Source organism: Furipterus horrens, unplaced genomic scaffold (assembly GCF_987537825.1).
Source record: "Furipterus horrens unplaced genomic scaffold, mFurHor1.1.pri manual_scaffold_4, whole genome shotgun sequence".
In the NCBI taxonomy this organism is placed as follows: domain Eukaryota; kingdom Metazoa; phylum Chordata; class Mammalia; order Chiroptera; family Furipteridae; genus Furipterus; species Furipterus horrens.
Window position 1 is genome coordinate 34541552 of NW_028327174.1, and position 16067 is coordinate 34557618.

The following is a 16067-nucleotide window of genomic DNA, read 5'->3' on the forward strand; positions in this document are numbered from 1 at the left end:
AATAATATGTTAATCTGGAATGTCAGATACACAATGGCTTTTGTAGAAACGTTCTTTAAACTGGGCATCCTCCAACTTAGCTGAATTTCAGTCGCATTAGTTGGTAGGAAAAATATGATGCAATTTTTCACAACTGAGAGTATTAAACTTAAGAAGCAGTGATAACCCACGTTAGTCATAAATAGAAGATTTTGGTTAAAAAGTTTATTTATTCAAGAACTAGGAACAGTGTTAACCTCTGAAAGTCTTTTTTCGTGTGAAGAGAGAAGGTGACTTACTGAATTTTTATTCATGTAACATGTTTATTCTTTAAATGTATCTGGCTATCACAGAATTCTTTCTTACTTTTGAGTGGCATTTTGATTCACTTAAGAAGAAAAACTCTCGTGTTCAGTGAGGCAACTTAAAATCCCAGACTAAAGCCTTCTACTCATCAATAAACTGAGAAATCTATGTAAAAATAAAGTGGTGTTATGCCTGCAATCTCACAGGCTGTTACTCTAACCTCCATATTGTGAAAGGTTACTTTTTCTCCAGTATTAATGAAAACTACACAATCACTATGTAGGCATTTTTAAAGTATTTGTATTTTCTTAGCATTGATCTATATTTCCTACCAATTCTTTTTACATTTCTAAAGTAAAAATAATTGTTAAGAAAATAATGACTTCACCAACATGATCCAAAACAAAATATGGCTGAATTTTTTTTAAGTCAGCAAATCAATAGATAGTGTGGGCCAATTATCAGAAAAGACTTCCTTTACAAATTACTTTCATAAACCTGATTATTACTTTTTTAACTAAACTGACTAAACTGAAGGGTTGGGATGCATAAAAATTCAGACTCCCATGGCAATAAAAGTTGTTGAACCATCATTGGAAAATCATCCTCTTTTTTTTTTTTTTTTAATGAATGTCTGCTAATGCTGCTGACATAAAGTCCTTACCTTATATAAAAGATTAAGCCTCATTTCCTTATACAAAATGACATTAAATAAGTACCTTCAGGCTGAACCACACTTTCCACTTTAGGTAACAAGAAAATATATAACTTATTTTTCATTCTTACTTTTTAAAATTTATTTATTGTTTTTCTATTACAGTTGTCCCACTTTTCCCCCATTGTCCCTTCCCCCAACAGCCAGCCCACCCTTCTCCCACAGTCAGTCCCCACCCCGTTGTCCATGTCCATGGGTTATTTAATACTAGTTCCTTGACTGGACCCTTCCCTTTCTTTCCCCCCTTTTCCACTCCCCCTCCCTCATTCTTACTTTGATATCATCATTTAAACAACTAGTTATAGATTATACTTGTTTTGACTCTTTCATTCAAGAAATAATCCCAGTAACAATTCATTTATTTGAACACCTATAAATATAATTGTTGTTTCTTGTATGTTCCAGGAAGCACTGATTCAATATTACTTTTAGAGTTTCTTAACCTAGAATACATGGATTGCTAGGAAATCTATAAGTTCCTGAAATTATACGCAAAATTTCCCACGTATATATACATTGGGATTTTCCTGGCAGCAAAACACTCTTTTTTGCTACCTAGCATCCCTGTGTCCTCTTTCAGTCATTAGTACTCCCCATTTCCCTCTGGGATTCAATCCTTAATCCATGGAAAATTACAAAACTGACTCTACCCCTGCTCCAACAGAGGTGTATTTGGGTGAGCCTGAGATCTAATCAAAGCATATTAGTATAAAGAGACTTTTGATAGGGCCTCTAGGAAGAATACTCTCTTTTTCTTGTTATATCTGAAGCCTAAGAGGATGTTACAGTTGAAGTAATGCTACTGCTGCCATCTTGCTCCCAAACAAAGCCAGAGACTGAAGCTCTGTTAGTAGAAGTTGAGAGATGGAGAGAAATTGAGTCCTGATCACATTATTTTAAGCCAGAACATAGCTCTTTGCCTTGACTTTTCATATTTTAATAAACAGGTAACACACACACACACACACACACACACATACACACATACACACATTCATAGCATCTTGCTCCACAACTTTTGTATGGCTGACTCCTTCAGCTTAACTGTTCCTGGCTTTCTCTGGCCTTTCCTATCTAATATAAATCCCCCTCTTTCTACTCTTTACTGATGTCCATCCTAGTCCATCCTACCTGTCATTAATCTCATTATATACTGTCAAAATCATACGCAATGTGTTATTTCTTAATTTGGTACACAGAAATCTGGTCACTTTCCCAATCCTTTTCAGTCAAAGTTTATACAATGCAGAATTATTTTCCAGTTGAGGGGGCAAGGGAAGGAGGGAGGAAAGGAGGGAAGTAGGAAGAGAGGGAGGGGATCCAGTGTTAAAAACTGAAGATTCAAATAGAAAGTCATATGGTAAGTTACGCGAATGGTCAAACAAATTGAGATTTGATTAGCTCAGAAAATAAATTATGCTTGAGCAAATATCTTTACCATGTATTAGGAGGAAAGGATTTTTATGCATTTTTATCTTGATTCCAACTAGACACAGCTGACCTAATTAGGAAGCCCCTAAAAGTAACTGCTGAGGTTTAGAAGCATTTGCTATTTCCTTTGAACCAGCTCTATAAATGACAAGAGTGAGTATTTAGATTAAATGAATAGATTAATAAACATCTTTGGAATATCCATCATAAAGGTTGATTTATATTCTATTGCCAGCAGTAATTCAAGGAAATGCCAAGCTATTCAAAAAATATTGCAGGTTTTTCTCACCACTTTGCCAGTGTTATCACACTATGTAAGTATGACAATATCTATAGTCTTTTGCTGTACTAACTGTGTATAAGAGCCAATAGATATTAAACCACTTTAAGTTTACGTGTGCATAAGCACAGGAGCCACTTATATTTATAACTCTGATGAATGGCCTTTCACTTGTAAATTTATAGTGTATCCATAATTTCTTCAGGGAACCAAACGGTTCATTCAAAAATTGCCACAACATTTATCTATGCAAAGATGATGGATATGGTTTATAAAATTAAATGCTTTTAAAAATTAAAGTCATATTGCCAAGAAAAAGGACATGTTCTTTCCTGGTTTTCTCACATTTTTAAAATAATCAGAACTGCACTCTCAGCAGTTATACTAGTTAATCTAGGTAGCATATTAATATAGTTATTAAGTATGTTCAAATATATTGTTGTCAGGGTTGTGTGGCAGCAGTATGAACTACTGGGCATCAAGTTCACTTAAATTTATTGCTTTATTTTCCAACTTTATTCCTCTATATTAATCTATAAAATATTTAAAGTATCTTAGCATATAATTTTTCTTATTTACATTTACTGCATTTACTGAATTTAAACCTTCAGAACTACTCCCAGAATATTGCATGGTGTATTCTAAGTATAGACTATTATAAACTGTAATTTAAATAAAATTACTCAAATAAAATATATATTTGCCAACAATCAAACTAAACAAGGAGTTCTCTTTATCCCAATATAGACTTTGCTCAATTGGAGAAATCAATGAAGTAGAAGATGAAAGATAACAATTATCACTAAAGTAACCAGTAAAAATCAGAACAGTCACTGTTCTAAGTATGAATAAGAAATGTGCACTGTTGCCATGGGTAATGTGTTCTATTCCCCCTTCACTTTAGGTCATTTACCACTTTAAATGGGAAATACACACAAATCTCAGAGCTTTTTGTTCTCTTTTGTTTTTTCTTAGAGTAGTCTTAATTTTTAAATCTACCTTATTATTAAGAATCATCAGAAGAATGAAAGTGGGTTTAATTATTTGATTCAGTTATATAAACAACAATCTCCAAATTATCAACTCTTTAGCATTAGCTCATCCAATGGAAGAAAAAAATTGTCCCAAGGCTCGCAAAATTTGTAGAGAAAATAATTGGGTTGGCCAAATGTCTGTTTAGTTTCTTCTGTAAAATAAAAGATACATTTTTCATTTACACAAATAACTTTATTGATTTGGATATTTTGAGTGTGTTGACTGTCTACCCCGTGGTATAACATTGATTGTTCTCAATTAATGTCTCTATTTGATCACTATCAATTACAGCTGGTCTACCTAACCATGAAGCGTCGTCCAGCGAGAAATCTGCAACATGAAACTTCACAAACCACTTTTGACACATGTGCTCAGCCCCAGCACCTTCTCCATACACTGCACAAATCATTTTTGTGTTTCAGTTGTGTTTTTACCTTTCTCGAAATAATAAAGAATAATACGCTGAAAATGTTGTGTGTTTTCTTCCATCTTCAATATTAAAATGGCTACACAAAAATTCACCAATTTGACAAGTTTTTGTTAAATGCACACTGATATAACAGCTGTCACAATACTATCTAACAAAATTGTTTTGAAAAAAGTTAAAGAAAACAAAACTTCACTAGAGCCATCTTATGGAAAAAACCAAATGAACTTTTTGGCCAGCCCAATATTTCTTACATATTTAACTTTCTCTGCTTGGCTTAAAATAAATTAATATTAAAAGTAATAACATGCACAGTTTACATACCTCAGTAGATCGCTAGCTCCTTGTGGGCAGGAACATATTTATCATCATCTTTGGGTCACCAGGGGCCAGCACAGCACCTGGGATAGAATGCACACCCCACAAACGTGTTTTAATTAATTAAATGACATAGGGTTAATTGGAACCCATTTGGAAGGTCTGGATTCAGTGAAATAATTATTCTACATATCAACACTCTTCCTCTGTATCCTACATTATTAAAGTAGCAGTGTACATTCTTATACATCTGAATGACAACTTCAGTCTGAAAACTCAATGCTCAAGAATAATTAATTGCTTCTAAGTGCTTATTACATTACATATTCTTATTGTCTCAGTTTTGGTGGAAAGAATACAGTGAAGTGTCTGAGATTATGAATTTTGGAATTAGTCTGACACAGGTCCAAATTCTCCTTCCACCACTTACTACTTAAAGGTCACTTAATCGCTCTAAATCTCATCTTATCTTTAATATAAAGACACCTGTAGTATGTTTCTAATAATGTTCAAAGGATTATAGGAAACAGGGCTTAGCACACTGCCTGACACACAGTATACCCTCAATAAATAACTACAATCTGCATTCATTTGTCTTTCCCTCCCTCTTTGTTTGTGCAGTAAAAAGTTAACCTTAACCAAGAAGAGGTCTTGCTTTTGCTTTCAGCCACTGAGAGGTAGTCTCCAGGCCCCCCAAATGTCAATCCAAATAGGAGTATCTTTGTTTGCCTGAAAGCCTTGGCCTGGGGATAGTCTTACAATTATGACTGATGATGGGGGTTTGGGGCTTTGGGCTATGCACATCAGTTTTGCTTCCAGAAGGAACTGGGGACTAAGACTAAGGGTATCAGTCCAACACTGACATCCAGGAGGGGATGGGGACTAAAGGTTAGCCATGTGCACACTGTGTGATCAAGTCCCATTAAAAATTCTGGACACCAGAGGCTTAGCTGAGCTCCCCTGGTTGGCAATGCTTCATGCATATCGTCACATATCAATGTTGGTAAAGTAACATGCCCTGACTCCACAGGGAGAGAACAATGAAAGCTCTGTTGTTGATTCCTCGAGCTTCAGTCTCAGCCTCATACACTTCTTCCCTTGGCTGGTTTTAATCTGTATTCTTTCCCTGTAATAAACTTTGACTATGAGTGTAACAGTTTTCATTGAGTTCTGTGACTACTTCAAGCAAACTGTCAAACCTAAGAGTGGTTTTGGAAACCCCTCAGACTAGCAATTAGTGTTAGAATTGAGGGTGGTCTTGTGTGGAAGACTGGCTCCCTTAAACTTTGTAGTTAAGTATTGGGTTGGCAAAAAAGTCCGTTTAGATTTTTCCATAAAATAAAAGACACATTTTTCATTTTTACTAATATCTTTATTGATTTAGATATTTTGAGTATGTCGGCTATCTCTTCCTATTATCTTCTAGTGGGTGGAGGCCAGGGGGGCTGCTAACTATCTTCCAATGTATAAGACAGCCCCATAGCAAAGAATTATTTGGCCAAAATATCAATAGTACCAAGAAATGTCTCAAACCACTTCTGACACATTCGATCAGCCACAGCACCTTCTCCATACACTGCACAAATCTTTCTCTTTTTTTTGCATTTCAGTCGCATTTTTACCTTTCTTGAAATAATAAAGCATGATATGTCAAAAATGTTGTGTATTTGTTCCATCTTTATATTAAAATAGCTGCACAAAAATTCACCAATTTTGATGTTTTTTAAAATGCGCATTGATACGACAGCTGTCACAATACAGTCTAACAAAATTGTTTTGAATTAAGTTAAAGACAACTAAGTGCTACTAGAGCCATTGTACAGAAAAAACAAAACAAACTTTTTGGCCAACCCAATAAGTTAACAATTGGTGAAACCCTCATATCCTCCTTCTTAAAATCTAGAGAGCTCAAAAGCTATCAAAGATATCTTACTTTACTAGCCAGGTGAACTTAACAAAGCTTTCGTGTTAAAAATTACTTTGAAGTGATGGTGTTTATATACAGATAGTATGTCGTCGTTTTATTTTTCCTTGCACAATTAAAAACTTCTCCCCATAACAGATATAGAAACGGTTTGTCTTGGCAATGTGAGTGGTAGTAGAATTTATAACAAAAAAGTCACATACAAGTAAACTTTTTAAAGGTAAGTAGTCGAGGTCTGTCAAGGTCAAATGTGAGAAAATTAATTTCATTATCAGATATACTGATTTTCAAGCAAAATATTGATTAAATCATATGCATGTTTTTTTCCCCTACAATCCAAACAGAGTGTGCCTATGAAATCTTTCATAAACTGAAATGGTGTAAAGTACCTGCTTTCCTAACTGAAAGAAATCCAAAGAGAATTTTTACTCTTATAAACTGTTATTGTACTAATGTAGGTCTTTCATAAAAGTAAAGTGACATAACTGCAACTTTCAGAAAGTGGGATACCTGAGCGTCTCCTAACTGCTTAGAGTGCAGTATGCAAGACACTGCTTATAACTTAAAAAAAAAAAAAACAGTTTTACAAATAATGGTTTGGTAGGTAGAATTCTAAGATGGCTCTCAAAATCCCCCCTCTTGATAAACATGTTCAGCACAATGCCCAGAATTGTGAATATGATGGATATTACTCCCATGATAGGGTATATTATATAGCATAGTTGATTTTAAAACAGGGCTATTGTGTGGGTGGGCCTAATGTAATCACATATACCTTTAAATCTTGGTTTAGAGATGAAAGATAGAGGAAGATGGAGCTTTCAGGCATTCGAAATATTTGACACATCACTGCTGGCTTCAGGACAGAGGGAGCCACATGGTAAGGAATATACAGAGCCTCAAGGAACTATAGGCAACACCTAGCTGACAAACAGCAAGGAAAAAAGACCTCAGTCTTACAACCACAAAGAGCTGAATGTCACCAATAAGAAAAACTTTGAAAGTGGATTTTTCCCAAGAGCCTAGATAAGAACTCAGCTTGGCCACCCTTGATTCCGGCCTTTGTGATTCTCTGAGCAAAGAACCCAGCCAAGCCATGCTGGACATGCATGAACTTGGAGCTAATAATCGGGCACTGTTTTAAGCCACTAAGTTTTTGATAATTTGATACACACAAATATAAAACTTATACACATAGGAACTAAGGATTCTACATGTATTTTATTAGTCTCTCTCCAGCTTTTCACTCTAAAAACAAGTACCACTTATGTGCTAGGTTTCATTAACCATAGACTCCAGATTACCAGTGCCAGTGCTGAAAATGCATGGACCCACTCTGAATGAACAATACAAAAAGAAAAGGTACCATGATCTATGCCCTGACACTGAATATTTGTGTCTTCCCAAAATTCATTTGTTGAAACCCAATGTGATGGTATTAGGAGGTAGGACTTGTGGGAGGTGCTTATTTCATGGGGGTGGAGCCTCATGAATGGGATTAGTGCTCTCATAGAAGAGACCCCACAGATTGCCCTAGCTCCTTCCACCACATGACGTTACAGCCTAACAACAGCCAATTAGGAAGCAGGTTCTCACCAGTCACTGATTCTGCTGGTGCCTTGAATGCAGGCTTCCTAGCCTCTAGGTATTTTGTTACAGCAACCCATACATGCTAAGACACGAATGCAACAGATTGCTTGGAAAACTCAACTCTTTATTTCCTCTATGGAAGGTGTTGAGATGGTAACTTTTAAATATGTTGTAAATCATCTCCAAGTTTCCATGGGCCTTTTTAAGGGGTGGACTTAGACAGGAATTGTGCTTTCTTGAGGCATATGTGGGAAACTACCATATATTCAATGCAGAGTACAGAGAATCTCCGTCTGGACTAAGATTGGGGGTCACTTAAAAGGAATCTCTCCCAGGTGTCTTCCTAGAACACATTACTACAACTGCTCCCTGTCTCATTCCCTTTTTATTCATCTATTCAATGCTGCCATATTGTTTTTCTGAAACACAAATCTTAACATGTTGACTTCTACTCAGAATGATCAATGTTTAAGACCTTCAAGATAAAATCATTCATTCACTTATGCAAAAAATATTTAAGTGTGTACAATATGCTAAGTTCCGTGCTCGGTGATAAGAATACAATGGTAATTATGATAGGCAAGGTTGTACTCTTCACTGACATTTTCTCTTTGAAAAATATACTTTCCAACTTGTTCAACTAGAAGACTGATTATCTTTAATCCCCAACTAGGGCTTCACCCCTCTGGGAATCCTCTCTGACCTTCCCAAGCAACATGAGATACCCTTTCTCTGTGCTTACATAAAATACTAATCATACAATAAAATGTATCACATTGTATCACATGAGATTTTGTGTCTGCAACCTCCATTAAAAGAATATAATGGGGAGAAAATTCAGAAAGTGTATGCACCCCCCAAATTCTTAGCTATAAGAGATTATGAAGAAGTAGGTTCTTTTGGGAGAAGCTGAACCTGGACCTAACCCCCTGTAGGGTGGGATATACAGGGTATATCCAGAATGAAGGAGGAGTATTCTAAGTTAAGAGTAGGAACTGGGCCAGGAGGAAAGGAATGAGAGCCCATGAGATAAATACCTATGCTACCCACACGTCTTTGGTATGCTGTGAAGATAGTTCCTCCTTACCTTCACATAATCTGTTTCAACTATGAGTCCTGGATGTCCAGACCAGAGTAGACACTCCAGTATGCAATCTGGAGGTCAGCTATTACCCAGAACAAAGGGGCCATTCATCAGTTTACTTAGTAAGACAATAATCCTGAATAACAGAGTTTGAAAGTAAAAAGCAACTTAAAGCTGTCCAAAACATTCACATTCACCATGAAAAAGCAAAAGCAGAAGCAAAATGTGGACTGTAAACAGAGCCAGTATGAGGCCTCCCATGTACCTATGGAGAAAGAAGAGAGATGTTCAGGACAAGGAGAGAGCCAGAGCTCAGGGTCAGGGCTAGGCTTCTGCTATATCTGGGTATGTAACCTATAAGGAGGTGGGGCAGGATTATATCAGGTGGATAAAAGGAATCTTTGGGCTGAGAGTCCTGTTTCATGGACATTTACTTGTTGGGGAGGGAATGGGAGAGGGTTCTGGCCTCTCAGGGAATTCCTGTTATAATATTGATCCTTCTAACCTAGTGAGAAGGAAAAACAAAAAAGAAAGGTGAAGTAAGATACACAGATAGACTGACTTAAAATTAGTTAACTCTCACAGGTTGTGTGCATGTGCAAGGAATCTGAAAACTTCTGTGCTCTGTTCCGTCCTCTCTATCCCCAACACACACATGTACACACACATGCACATAAGCAGGACACGGAGGAAGACTGGGAAACCCCGAATTGGGAAAATAAAACAGGACTTCAAGTTCAAGGCAGTGGTAGATCAGCAACAGCTGCTCTGTCTCAAAATCCAGGTGGGGCCAACAACATCAGCAAGGACAGAGGCCCCAAGGACAAGAGCCACTATCAGAGGGCATAGGCCAGGATGGAGGTCAACCCCAGGGCCTCACACAGATGTGATGTTTCATACTCCCCCGCCAGCTACGGTGATACAAAAACACCTCAAACTTTGACTTTTTAGTGTGGGCACAGGCATGGCCAGCATGAATGTGAGGTGTGTGGCCACCTAGGAGGGAACAAAGTATAAGGAAACGTCTCTCACCACGTAACTTTTTACTACCTTTCAGTGTGCCCAGTAGAGTAGGGGCTCAGGAGCAGGGATACATTAAGGAAACAGCTCCATTTTCTTTGTATGTTAGAGTACAAGTGGATAAATTCTGACCCAATTAGATGTGTCTCAAAAATTATTACAATGTTGTATCAGATTATTTGCCTACTTAAATTACTTAAATTTCTATCAAAAATATTTCTTTATACCTTTATTCCTTCTCTAAGCATATCAGATTCATTTTCTCCCATTCTATTGAAAATTATGATACCTCACTCTACAAACCAAAGGAACCAAGAACATCGATTTCTTAAGAGTCAGTAGACAGATGGACACTTGTACTCCCTGGCCAGCACGAAGCACATTTCCTAGTGAAGTCCTCTTATGGAGTCTTCCAAAAAGACATAATCTAAAACCTTACATTGCTATAAATCTGAGACACTATAGCAATTTGCCTACTTCAAACCCTTATGATTTGCTTTGTGGTTCCTTTTAGAAATTTCAACAACTTTCACATGTTTGACTTAATAACACCATAAGTAGCAGTGTAATGTTGGAAACTGTAGTTACAATCTGTGGCTTTACCTCTGCACTGTTCCAGTTAGCTGGGTGTTCTTGGAAGGGTCCCCTGTTCTTTCAGCATATTACACTCACCGTGTTAAAGGGATAGCCCACACAATTTCTGAAGTTCTGCCCTGACCTAGTATGTCTACCTCAATTAGACGGTAACTCAGAGAGCACGTTAGCCTTTCTAATTCATGAATGCAGGCACAGTAAAAAAGTACCTGATATGCTAATGCTAGGAGAATTGGCAGCAGGAGGAGTAAGAGAAAGATGTTAGATGAGGCTGAAGTGATCAATAGTAATCATAATCAAACACTTTGATATTTTGTAGTAGTAACTATGAGTAGGCACTGTGCTAAGTGCTTTACATGTAGCATCTGGCTTAATTCTCACAACTTTATGGGATAAGGATTCTATTATACCCACTTTACAGATGAGAAAACTGGTATGAGAGATTAAGAAATGTGCTCATGGTCACAGCGCTAGAAAAGTCTTTAGCTATGATATTCCTTTCAATTGCAACCAAAATAATTCAACTAAAACACAGTGAAAAGTGCAGAAAAAGGAAGTTCTAGAATCACTGAATATCAGAAATATTTAACATAACCATTTCTGAAACAAAAGTTAAATGAGAATACAGTAAGAAGTTAATGTTCCAAAGTTTTTTCCATGCAGTAGCAGTATATAGATGTCACTGGCATGGGACGGGACATAATCATGTCTTCATTTCATTCTGCAGGCGAGGAAAATCAGTTCAGTAGGGTAAGGCAGGACAGCGCCTGGAAGGCAGGTCTTCCTCTGCAGCCCAGTGCTCTTTCCAGTGCTTCTCTGCTCTTGGGTAAAGGCAACAGTGGTTGAGTGCAGGTTATTAGCTGTACTCGCTCAGCTTGAATCCCTATTCTCACTCGCTAGCTGCGTGATCTTGTGTCCCAGTTTCCACATCTGTAACGTTTAAGTAATGATGCTTACTGCACACATTTGTTGTGAGAATTAAAATAATGAATACATATAAAACATGTAGAGCTGTTCCTGGTAAAGTACTTACTTAATAAGTGTTAGCCTTTACCATTACTACAGTAACACATTTAGAAACTAAGGAGGCCAAAACATAAAGAGCCGCTCAGCAGCACACAGAAGAGCATAAAAGGCTTGTTAATACCAAGAGATAGTCCAGACTTTCCATCTAAAATTATATTCCTCACTCTTCTAAACACACCATACAGAGAGCACAGTAAAGTTTTCTCAGCACCAGGGACGTCGGAAATGCTAAAGAAAGTCGTGTACTGGCAAAGACTTAGGGAGGAGTCCTAGCTTCCAGCCTTGGCTTTATCATTAGTAACCAAGTTTGGGAAAGCCAGAGCATGTGTCCAAGCCTCAGTTTCCTTCTTGGACCTTTCCTACAAACAGCTACTTCTGGAGGGTTCTCGAACTTCATTAAGAGCTGAGGTCCAAAGGGAGATTTCATATATTAATTTTAATAATTCTAACCAAGTGAACAATGTGTAACCTTTAATTACCAAGTCTTTTGTTTTTGTTTTGCATCAGATTTCCTGCCACTATTAATTTAGGCGTAATTATAGCAAAACATGTATAATTTGCAATTCAAAGACACTTTAACCTTAAAAGGCTTTCGAAGGGTGGAAAACGGAGACCCAGTCCTCCAGCTCTGTCCCTTGCAAAGCCCACCACTTGCTCAAGGGATCTTAACTCATAAAGGAGAAGTGCTGTATGGCTTTAAAATGACTTCATTCCCGTATTTACATATTTTTAATAGGGCTATGATGAATCTCCTTCCGCTTGACTCCTATTTTGAGCTGTGATATTTTAATCTCCATTCTTGCTGCAACTTAGCAGATGAATGTGCAGTGTGACAGAGCTCAGAGGAAATAGTATAAATAAAGCAAAGTGGAGCTATGACATCTCACATTTTATAGCTTTTTTATTGTAGCCGAAGCATAAACAGAGCACAGCTGTGTTATACTTACTGCTGTGAGCACTCCCTCAATCCTCACCCCCTATTGCTTTTAAAAAGACAGTGCCCTTATTCAGAAAGCTTTGGCTGCGGGTAGCATGGCCCCACCGGGGCAACCCCAGACCTCCCCATTTGACAGGTTTCGCCTCTTTCAGATGTAGATTTGTTGTGTTCCATATTATTCCTCTACCTCAGTGGTTCTCAACCTTCCTAACGCTGCGACCCTTTAATACAGTTCCTCATGCTGTGGTGACCCCCAACCATAAAATTATTCTTGTTGCTACTTCATAACTGTAATTTTGCTACTGTGATGAATCGTAATGTAAATATCTGATATGCAGGATGTACTTTCATTGTTACAAATTGAACATAATTAAAGCATAGTGATTAATCAGAAAACCAATATGTAATTATATATGTGTTTTCCGATGGTCTTAGGCAACCTCTGTGAAAGGGTTGTTCGACCCCCAAAGGGGTTGCAACCCACAGGTTGAGAACCGCTGCTCTAACTGAAACCAATATGCCAACCACAGCCTATTCTGTGCTGTAGCAAAAGTACACTGCCCTTGCCTATTGGAAGATGGCTCCACCACAAAACTGTAATTTTCACTCATTCTCAACACACACACACTGCACTCAAGCAGTTCACAAATACTTTCTTAACAGGTGAAATGCCACAAGCTTGGAGTATTCAGAAACCCTTGTTTGAATGAGGCAGTTGTATTTTTCACTTTCAAAGTAACTCTTAAGACATGTTCAGGTGAAGGTTGGAAATGCCAACAGGGCCAAACAGAGTGAAAGTTAGAAGATGTGTTGAGATGTGCAAAATAATTCTACATGCTAACACAGTTGTGAGGTTTTAGAATTTTCCAGACTGGTTACATGTTCCATTGAGTCCGAAGAAGACAGAGTAAGACAAACAGCATGCACCTTCTACCCTCTGACAAAAATGAGGTTGTATACACTTACACAGGATCAATTAGTTCAGGACAAGCAGCCGATCTAAGAGGAGCTAATCAAGTCCTTCCTGAGATGTTTCATTTAAGCAGAATGGAAAAAGCAGCTGACTGTGACATTCCAGTGCTGCCATCAATGGCATCACTTCCTCCCACGTGGAGATATATCTCTATCATAGCAAGAAAGACATAAGTCGACATTCAAAGTGACATGGAGACAAGGGAGAGGCATGAAGCCTTATAGAGGATGGCTCCCTGGTTCCTGCTGTTCCCGAGGGCCATCTACATTCCTGCCTGCCCCCAGTTTGGTTTTTTGGCTTCCCGGTACTCCTTTACCCAACAAATTCCAGGTGTTTTTTCCCTCACACCGCCTCAAATAGCATTCTATCACTTACAAAAAAAGAATCAGAACTATTACACCTTTCAGCAAAAAGGTGCTTTTTCTCAGTTAAGTTAGGATTTATTCCTTCTTTTTCAAATACCACCATGCTATTTATGGGAAGGAAGGGAAACCCTCTGGGCTTGTAGGGGAATGTGTAATGAAAATTCAAAAGACACACGCATCCAAGTGAAAAGAATATAGGGGCATAGTAGCCTATACACCAGCCAGCAAAGTGAAATGAAAGACAGGAAGATTGATTTGCATCATCATTAACATAGAAGGAGAAAAGCACAAGAACACAATAATGGCAAGAACCACCTCCTTTGACACATGCAATTGTTTCGAAACAACAGGCCCAACTGGGCTAACACAGGGGCAAAGTTGGTATCCCGAGTTTCTCTCCCAAAGTTGCTCTTCTGCCAAGCTCATTGTTTGCGGAGCTGCCAGCCCAGCCCAGAGATCTGATTAGCAATTTGCACTTTTGTGAGAGGATTAACAGAATTCCTTTGTTTTGATGTCGGATTATCAAACTGCATCTTTAAAGAGGTGTGACCTCATCCAGATTCATAAGCCTGCTCCCTTGAGAATGACTTGAATTTTACTCCACTTGTGAAACATATAATTTCATAAAGGAGTTACTGTCAAAACACAAACATGGTACTCAATTCCTGATGTGTGCAAAGAAGCACATTTGTAATGTAAATAACCCCAGAAGTTTTGTGATATTTTAAAATAACCCATCTGGTGGGAAAACAAGGATTTTCAACCCCTTTGATTCCAGCATTAGTAAATTATCATGCATCTAGCTCATAGAACCCAGAGATAAACCCTAGTACCAAACTGAGACTCACCGTACTTTTATTCTGAAGAGCAAGGATTTTTAATTTCTCCATGCTCTCGACATATTTTTTAAGTGGAAAATAGAATGTACAAGAGAATAAACTGAGGGAAATCAAAGAATTTGATGACTACGGTCAAAATAATATTAAATTGCTTATACTGCATGGTTTACCCCAATGTAAAGATGAATGAGGATAATACAATAAGAGTTCTGTACTTCTATGTTCACTAATAGGCAACTACTCAGAAAAAAAAGTTCCTGACATTTCCACCAAAGTTTGAAACAAGTAAAACTTCTAAGGGGGCGGAGGGACATCTCTAAGGCAATATGCAACAGATTGAGAAAATTAGTCTTCAGACTTAGCACTAGTGTCATTTTTACCTGAGGTGGCAATCACCAACAGAAGCCACAAGAGCAGCCCGGCCTGAGGAAGATGAAAGGTCAATCTGGCCACAACAAATACCCAAAAAGCCAGACATTGCTAGAGATCAAGTGGTGACTTCTACTCATTGACAAACTAAAAAATCAAAACAAATGAGCAACCAAAACATCTTGTTTCATAAAAAGGAAACAAGTATAATTAAACATGTATGCTTATTTTAAATTTAAAATAGGTTTTTTCCTATATTAATAAAGAAACATTTGGGATGTTTCTTTAAGTTAGGGAACTTTCAGTTACTATGAGAGTGTATAAGACAGTGTGTAAGGTGTAAGGTGTGCTTGTCTGGAAGCACAGGATAAATAAATATATGTGTATATATACACACACATATATAAATATATATATATGTGTATATATTATGTGTGTGTGTATATATGCGTGTGTGTATATATATATATATACACATATACACACACACACACACACACACACACACACACATACAGGAATGTTACATCAATGGTTCCTAATGAGTGGTTGTGTGGGTTAATGGACTTACCTGTGAAATCTTTTTCTAAATACTCAAGTCTTGTACCCCAACCTATAGCCAGCGGATGGAATGAGAGCACATTTTTTCTGAAAAGTATCAGTTGGGTATTATAAGAGTCTATCTTTAAACATCTGTCTCTTATATTTGAAAATAGCCCCTCTATACAAATTACTTGCTAGTCTTATCTAACTAACTAAAAGTTGGAAAAATAAATTTAAAAGAGTTGTAATTAATTAATAGGGGTGTGATAGATGTTATCATAGCAGACAAATGCTTGAGGGAGAGTGAGAATG

General features: G+C 37.4%; 1 protein-coding gene across 1 annotated transcript in view; it reads right to left on the reverse strand.

The window, feature by feature from the left end:
- SOX5 (SRY-box transcription factor 5) overlaps window positions 1-16067 on the reverse strand; it is a 941468-nt gene that overhangs the window by 752154 nt on the left and 173247 nt on the right. Inside the window, exon 3 of the mRNA XM_090275485.1 lies at window positions 4498-4574. The gene's annotated coding sequence lies outside the window, so the exon portion shown is untranslated. The remainder of the gene's footprint in view (window positions 1-4497; window positions 4575-16067) is intronic.